The following is a 9,209-nucleotide window of genomic DNA, read 5'->3' as shown; positions in this document are numbered from 1 at the left end:
CAGGTCTTCATTAGTAAGCTCCTCATGTTGCCCACAAGGAAGTTCAATGAAGTTGTCCTTTTGCAGATCTAGCTCTAGCGATGTTTCCATCGTTATCGCTTGGCTCTTCTCAGCAGTACCAGCTACAATAACCACTGCTTTTACGCTTGCTTCCAGACATCCTGGGCTTGAAATAAAGATACTGTACTACTGTACTCTATACAATACTATACAGTAGAGTACACAAAAGCACAACCACTTGTAGAGTATGCAGGCACGTCACAATGTACGCCAGACACGTGAACTAACTTACGTGACTGGACGTGCAAACCATGTGCGCATCTTTGAAGGCTCGCAACTTGAAGGTTCGTATGTAAGGGACTTACTGTAAAACGGTTTCTTGAGAGGAAGAAGGATGACACCCTACATGTACTTAGTTTTCTGCCCCTTCTGCCACATCACATTCTTCTCCTGCACTGTCTGGTGTCCATAAAGTTGTCTCTAAGAAACTGCATGTTGAAGGCACTGTCTTTACACGCCTCTCCTTCATTCAGTGTATCAAGTTCTTCAGTGACCGCATCAAAAGCCATTTTAGCCAGTGTGCAGGCAAGTTCTGGGTTATTAATGATCTCATAGTAAAATACAGAAAAGTTAAGAGCCAGCCCCAGGCAGATGGGGTGTGTGGGACGCATCTCTTTCTTGCTTAAGCCTCTTGGTAAGCTTCTAGGGAATTATCTATCATTTATTTCTGATCATCACCACATGAAACTTCAGCAAGGCACCGGAAGTAATCTCCCTTCATTTTCAGATGGAAGATCTTACTCTCTGGGTTAGGTGCAATGGCTATTAAATGCTTGGCCAACAAATCCAGGACCGTGGCACAGACGGACCTCAGTTTGGACTCCACCATCCCTCGACAGTTCTTAATCAGCTGCAACTTCTGGTCAGAGGTGTAAGTTTTCTGTTGGATGTTCAAGATGACCCTCCAGGTGGACCTGCAGCCCCTGACCACGTTCGTGTAGGCCAGGGACGGGAGGTTGTGCTCCGGCTTGAACAGCTCGGCGCCGCCGGTCCATCACAGCTTTCAGTGCTGGTGACCATATCGTCATAGCGCTCGGCCAGCTCCGCCTTCTGGATCAGATCTGTCTTCTCCATGGGGCGGGGGAGAGGAGAGCTAGGGCGAGCACCCACCCACCTGGATCAGGAGGGAGCTGAGGAGGGCCTTCACGGCTCAGTGGCGTGAGTCTCACCACTTTGACCTGCTTTGGCTTCAGCCGAGGACCCTCTGGTCTCAGCTCAGCCCACCCCACTCCGGTACCTGCAGAGGGAAGGTCTGCCACTCCACTAGATAATTGGCTAAGGTCTCCGCTTTGCTAAATAACTGGGAAGCAGCATGAAATAAAATAAAAATTTGGTCAAATCAACAAAACAGACAGTTCTGGGTATTGCCACAAACTGGCTGTGTGAACTGGAGTAAGGCATGTCTCTGAACTTCAGGTTCATCATCTGTAAAGCAGTATGGTATCTGTAAGATGGGAATTCTTTCTATACTGTAAAGCTGTGGGTTTCTTTTTTTTTAAGTAAAAATAGATGACATAAAAGGAATAAAACACTTGGCAGATATAGTCACTCAATAAATAGTACCATGTAAAATACTATTAAGAAATGCTAATTTTAGACTTTGCTGTTCAGAGATGATCAGCCAAAGCTGGCTATGACAGATGGCGACTAAGAATTGGCCTGGTCTTTAGAATGGAAATAAATAATTGTTAGCAATGCCTCAATCCTCAAAAAGAGCCTATCAGCCTGGACAGGTGGGAAATTTCCAGGCTAGTGTCATGAAACCCATTCCTTGAGAAATAGATCCTGGATTGAGTGAAGGAAAATAAATAGGAAATGCTGCCCATAGCAAAGCACTAAGGCCCTCCAGAGGCTCTGGAGTAGGTAGATTACATTCTGGAAAATGAAGAAGAGCGGACACTTGACCTTCCCCTGAAATGGGTACCAAGATTTTACAGAGTTCCTAATTGTATAAATGCCACCACAGCGGTGGTTTACAAAATATGTTCTATGGAACACTACTTTCCAGAGATGTGAAAAGAATATCATAAATACATTTGAAAACACTGCATAATATAGTTCTCTTCTTAAAGAATCTTAATGCAGGTTAGCATGTTAAAGGCTCTGAGAAGTCCTTCAGAGTAGAGCTGTGTTCCACACCTGTCTAAGGTGGTATTTTCCCAGTCTACTTGATTATGGATACCTTTTTACCCTACAATACCATTCTCTGATATATCTCTAAGAGTATGAAAATAATATATGCACAAGGTTATTCATTATGGTATAATTTTTAATAGCAAATATTGGGAACAATCTAAATATAAATGCACAGCGTTTACCTTTTCTCCATAGACTATGTGTGCATAATTAATACTTACAGAGTCCTAGAGAAAATGACTCCTTCACTCCCTGGGGAGCATTCTAACCAACATATATTTGCCTTTCTGTGTGCTGTGTATACAATTTAAATTTCAGTCTCAGAAAAACTGCAAATTACAAAATGTGTGCCAAGGGCTCACTGTGTAGACAAGCGTTTCTATAAGCATTGGTTCTCCTCTAATGAAAATAGTCCTGTTGATAAAAATAAGGAAAACATTTTGTGCAAGTATAAGTTTCTCCCAGCCTCCTACCCATATAAGCAGAAATGTAAGCTGTTTTCCTGTCATCTTTTACATCTATCTTCCAAACTTTGGTGCTGGCTTGGACCTTCATTTTCCCTTTTGCAAGTAATCTTGTAAAAGTTCAAAGTAGGAAGAAATTGTATTGAGATTTGTTTTGCTGAGTGATTGGTTCCAAAAGAAATTTGGCTTTGCTTTTGTGAAGTTCAACATGATATAGTGTGACTGTTTCATAGCTCACTGTTTTTAGGAATGTTTTTATTTGTTTAGGTGTTCTAAGAATATGAAGCAGAACCTCCCTGTCTTAGAACAGACTCATTGCAAATAAGCAGCCTCTCCAAAAATGTTGTAAATGTAAAAATTCCGAGGCAAATATGATATACTCCTAGTCTGCTCTGTTTCTGGAGACTTAACAGAATCAAAGAAAGTCCTGACAAGGCAAAATAAACTATAAAGTTTATGAGAGGTGGGAGCAAGGAAGACAATAGAGACCATACGAGGATAAACCATGTAAAAGGGGGTCTCTTCAAAAGCTTGACAGCATACTCTTTTGGTGAGGCTGAAAGGAAGCATTCACTTCCATACATTGCTGGTGTGGATGTGAAACAGTACCCCACTTATAGAAAGGAATTCAGCAATATCTAGCAAAACTACACATGCATTTATTCCTTGACCAAGCAATCCAATTTCTAGGAATTTGTGGTGAAGATACACTCCAACAATGTAAATATATATATGTACAAGATTATTCATTATACTCTAATTTTAGTAACAAAATATTGGGAACAATCTAAATGGACAAAATAGGAGACATTGAATAAACTATGGACCCTCTATACAGTGGAGTGCTATTCAATTACATTGTTAATTTTAAAAAATCAAGGTGCTTATTTTACAATAAACAGATGCATACCTTATTTATCTTATTTCCCTTTTTTAATACTAAAGGAAGCGTACTATATACTCCTTGAGTATGCTACCTTTAGTATAAAAATAGGGAAATTAAGTAACTATGTATGCATCTGCTTATTTTGCAATAATAAGCACAAGAAGGATAAATCAGAAATTAATGAATTTGATTTTCTCCTGGTGTTAGGGAATAGGGTGGAAGAGAATGCGGCTTCTTTGACTATATAATTATATATTGTTTTGACTTTTGAGCTATATTCGTGTTTACACATTAAAATAAAAATAAAATAAAATAAAAAATAAAAATAAACTAACATGAGTAGAAAAAACAAAAACGTAAAATTGAATGCAAACAGGAAATAATTGACCCTAACGGTATTGACAACATAAACTCAGAGGAGAAAAAAAAGAGCCAATCCAAGTACCAGTGGAGCATTGTACTCTAACTGTACATGCTCAGCAGATATATTCTATGGACAAAAAGAAATGCAAAAAATTTCTTGAACTTTAGCCTGTAGGGTTTTATTGGTAGTGAAATTGATGTACTAATCCTGAAATTGTTTTTCATGTGTTATAGGATTGAGTAAATGAATAAATATATTGATGTTATTGGGAACTAAGATCATCAGTATGGGAAAAGGGAAATTAAAATATGAATTTGACAACCCTTATATGGTGAGATATCCATATAAGCTCATTACTTAATAAAATATATCTCCTAGCTCTGTCTGACAGGGCCTAGATTCAGTGGCAATCCTAGTAGAAATATGCACACCTATTGTCAGAACTTAATTTCTCATTACTATTCTCCACTAAAAGGACCAAGGTCTCCTTGGGGAAATGACTGACCCCAGGTCTGGAGCAGGAAAAGCACAAAGTGAGCCTGGAATTTTTTGCTGTGCCAGAAGTAAGCAAATGCTCAAAAACTTATGGGAACATATCTAAAGGACATATGAGGCAGCTTGAAATAATCCTCACTGGCCAAATATGGGGCAATTTGAACATGAGAAAGAATATTGAGAATAATGAATTATAACATGTTGATTACAAAAGAATCCATGAGCCCATAGAGAAAGAAGGAAGATGAAGCCCTTGTTTACAGAAGAATATCAAAATAAATAAAGAGGAAGTGACAGAACAGGAGAAAAATTATTTTCCAAACAATGATTGTAATAGTTCAGGCAAGTATTATTTTTAAGCATTTTGAATACATATAAAAAACTTCTTTTCATAAAAAATAGGTTATGCTACATACCAGGGGTTTTTTTGTTTGGTTTTTTTTTTTTTTTTGATGAGGAACCTTATTGTTAAATCTATTGATAGATCCGGTTGACCACATTTTTACCTATTGATTGACAATCAGACATTATGTGCCTCTTGACGTGATACAGTAGGAAATATACAGCATCATGTACGAAATATCCTTGCCTAAATAAATGAACCTGAATCTAGAGCAAACGTCTAAATCTGTCAGTTTATAGGAAATACAATCCCATACTCATTAAAATGATAAAACTTGATAAGTCTGACCTTAGCAAGTTTGGTGAAGATGTGGATCATTGGAAATTCACACCTAGCTGGTGGGAGTGCAAATTGGCTCAAGCAGTTTGAATTTGACAGTACTTAAATGATGGGAAAAAAATCATCTTCTTTCAGGCAAGTGTTATTAATGGATGTATAATACTACTATTCGGTAAAGATGGTTGGAGAACAAGGTATTTATACAGTTTCAAGGTAACACCCTAAAGATAACTTATTCATTACAAGTGGGTAAATGTGCCTTTACAATGGAGAAATCTGACAGATACCACCTTAATCTAGTGATCAAACTTAATGTCACCAATAATGTATCAAATTGAATCATGTGTTTCTTAATATGATACAAGTATCATACAAAGGAAGGATACAAATCATCAATGTGGTATTCTTCTGTGTTGAGCAGTACCTAAGGTAAAGGAGAGCTTTAGTACTTACTTTCCAGGGTTGTTGGTTTTAATCCATTTTGAGGATCTTAGATTCTGTATTTTCTTGTCAGTTCAGTAATTAATTTAAGAAAATGGCTTTTATATTTTATTCAATATCTTGGTTGTTTTAATGTGGAGAGTCTTTCAAGGTTCCTAACTCATCAAATGGCCAGGAATGGAAAACAGCATGGTTTCTTTTGAAAATATCTAACTCTGCACTTACTTATGTGTGTCACTTAGATTAATAGAGCCCTTTTGCCTAGTAATGTGGTACCATGTGGGAAGAGCTATAAAAAATGTTTATACCCTTTTATTCAATAATATGGCTCTTGAGAATTTATTCTAAGGAAATAATTTAACAGTAACAAAACGCTTAGCACAAAACATAATTTGATTTGGACAACCAAATACTGGAAACAACCTAAATGTCCATGGGGAAAATCATTTACTCTGCAACCACTAAAATGCTCATTATGAAGATAGTGGTAACATGGAAGATGGTTCTGATGCTAAATTTTATAAGTGAACATAAAATTTGCATACATGTCGGTTGCAAATTCTAGAAAAATGTATGCACATAATAAGACAGTACACAAAAGATAGTTGTGTTAGATTGGTGGAATTATTTTTGATTTTGCTGTTTTAATTTTTTCTTTAGCATTTGATGCATATTTTAGTTTTAATATGCAAAAGAATCTGCCACTCGTCTTTGTCACTTCAAGATGAAAAGAGACATGTGTGACTATTCTGTTCTTACTGGAGTCTTGCAGTTTCCGGACATGTAAAATGGGCATACTAATCCCAGTTTAGATGAGATAATATTAAAGAATCTAGTCCAGTAATTGGCACGTAGAAGCTAGTTAATAAACGGTCATTGAGGTTTTTCTCTCATACTTAATTATGGTCAGGTGAGGGGTGGGAGGGATCAGTACCCCCCTAGAGGTTCAGTGTTGAGGTGGCAGCATCAATCCCTGCGAGAGAAGATCTTGGGAAGGATGGTGGTTCCAGAGCAGACAGCAAGGTGAGAATTCAGGAGCAGATACCTATGTAAGAAATAACTGTTTACCAACTTCTTCCCATGCAAGGTACCCTTTTCCGCTGTACTTTGCTTACTCTTACATGAATGAAGGCAGAGCAAAGGAAGCCAAGTTTACTCTTAGCTATTCACCATGCTGTTTAATCTGTCTCAGTCTTTCTTGTCAGCTCAAACTGGAACGTAGGTCTGAGTTTAAGTCCCTGTTTGGCCACTTACAATGTGACCCTGGGCAAGACACTTGTGTTCTCTGAAACTCAGTTTCTTCGTTTTTAAAATGGGGATATTAATCCACACCCCACTTGTCTTTCAAGTGTTTTGTAAGGTCTCTAATCTAAACACAGACAAGTTTTTATTATCATTATGTTGGTAAACTATTTTGAGATATGATACCAGAAGTGTTTGGTTTAGCTCCACTGGCATGTTTCAGTTCAGAATATGGAATTAAAAGGCTTTATCCTCAAAAATGACTTCCATCCTACTTTTATATCCCCATTCTCTACCACCAAGCCCTCAGGAAATGGAAAACTTTTCATGGTTAAAAATAAATCTTGTTGAGTGTTTGACATCCATGTGTTCAAACCATATATTGAAAAACTGGATATATTTCTGTTGTCTATATAGAAATTGGGGACATATTGTTGAAGAGAGAGAGGACAACACATTTATCAGCAAATATTGCATCTTTTACAGAATGTCCCAGACAATAGACAATCCCCAGGGATTTGTGTCTACAAAGAGTATTAAGATGTGGATGAATGAGGCAGTCAAAATGGAGCTCCTACAAGTTTGCATGAGGACAGGTGGATGGTCCAAATGAAAAGATAGGAGATTGTGAAAAATTGGTGGGTGTAAAAATTGTTACAACGTATTCTGGAGGAAATTTTGTCAATAGTTATCAGCCTTTAACCCATTGACCCAGCAATGCCATTTCTTTCTTCAGAAATATCCATGTAACTCCCTCTTGCGAGAGCACTGGAATCACAACTAACTGCAGAACAATCATTGACAGGAAGACACTGGAACTCACCAAAAAAGATACCCCACAATGAGATGGTAGGAGGGGCGCAATCACAATAAAATCAAATCCCGTAACTGCTAGGTGGGTGACTCACAAACTGGAGAACACTTATACCACAGAAGTCCACCCACTGGAGTGAAGGTTCTGAACCCCATGTCAGGCTTCCCAACCTGGGGGTCCGGCAACGGGAGGAGGAATTCCTAGAGAATCAGACTTTGAAGGCTAGTGAGATTTGACTGCAGGACTTTGACAGGACTGGGGGAAACAGAGACTCCACTCTTGGCAGCACACACAAAGTAGTGTGCGCATCGGGACCCAGGGGGAGGATCAGTGACCCCAGGGGAGACTGAACCAGACCTACCTGCTAGTGTCGGAGGGTCTCATGCAGAGGCAGGGGGTGGCTGTGGCTCACCGTGAGGACAAGGACACTGGTGGCAGAAGTTCTGGAAAGTACTCCTTTGCATGAGCCCTCCCAGAGTCCGCCATTAGTCCCACCAAAGAGCCGGGTAGGCTCCACTGTTGGGTCGCCTCAGCCAAACAACAAACAGGGAGGGGACACAGTCCCATCTATCAGCAGACAAGTGGATTAAAGTTTTACTGAGCTCTGCCCACCAGAGCAACACCCAGCTCTACCCACCACCAGTCCCTCCCATCAGTGCACAATCCTCTTGGATAGTCTCATCCACCAGAGGGCAGAAAGCAGAAGCAAGAAGAGCTACAGTCCTGCAGCCTGTGGAACAAAAAACACATTCACATAAAGATAGACAAGATGAAAAGGCAGAGGGCTATGTACCAGATGAAGGAACAAGACAAAACCCCAGAAAAACAACTAAATGAAGTGGAGATAGGCAACCTTCCAGAAAAAGAATTCAGAATAATGATAGTGAAGATGATACAGGACCTCAAAAAAGAATGGAGGCAAAGATTGAGAAGATGCAAGAAATGTTTAACAAACACCTAGAAGAATTCAAGAACAAACACCTAGAAGAATTAAAGAACAAACAAACAGAGATAAATAATACAATAACTGAAATGAAAAATACACTAGAAGGAATCAATAGCAGAATAACTGAGGCAGAAGAATGGATAAGTGACCTGGAAGACAGAATGGTGGAATTCACTGCCACAGAACAGAATAAAGAAAAAATAATGAAAAGAAACGAAGACAGCCTAAGAGAACTCTGGGACAACATTAAACATAACAACATTCACATTATAGGGGTCCCAGAAGGAGAAGAGAGAGAGAAAGGACCAGAGAAAATATTTGAAGAGATTAGAGTTGAAAAATTCCCTAACATGGGAAAGGAAATAGCCACCCAGTCCAGGAAACGCAGAGAGTCCCAGGCAGTATAAACTCAAGGAGAAACACACCGAGACACATAGTAATCAAATTGACAAAAATTAAAGACAAAGAAAAATTATTGAAAGCAACAAGGGAAAAATGACAAATAACATACAAGGGAACTCCCATACGGTTAACAGCTGATTTCTTAGCAGAAACTCTACAAGACAGAAGGGAGTGGCATGACATATTTAAAGTGATGAAATGGAAGAACCTACAATGAAGATTACTCTCCCTGGCAAGGATCTCATTCAGATTCGATGGAGAAATCAAAAGCTTTACA

General features: G+C 38.8%; 1 pseudogene; it reads right to left on the bottom strand.

Moving 5' to 3' along the window:
- Positions 1-412: 412 nt before the first annotated feature.
- On the bottom strand, positions 413-1,134 carry LOC115863134 (14-3-3 protein theta pseudogene; annotated as a pseudogene).
- Between the last annotated feature and the right edge of the window lie 8,075 nt (positions 1,135-9,209).

Source organism: Globicephala melas, chromosome 1 (genome assembly GCF_963455315.2).
Source record: "Globicephala melas chromosome 1, mGloMel1.2, whole genome shotgun sequence".
Lineage (NCBI taxonomy): Eukaryota > Metazoa > Chordata > Mammalia > Artiodactyla > Delphinidae > Globicephala > Globicephala melas.
Note: the sequence above shows the minus strand (reverse complement) of the source record. Positions and strands in the feature narration are given on the sequence as shown.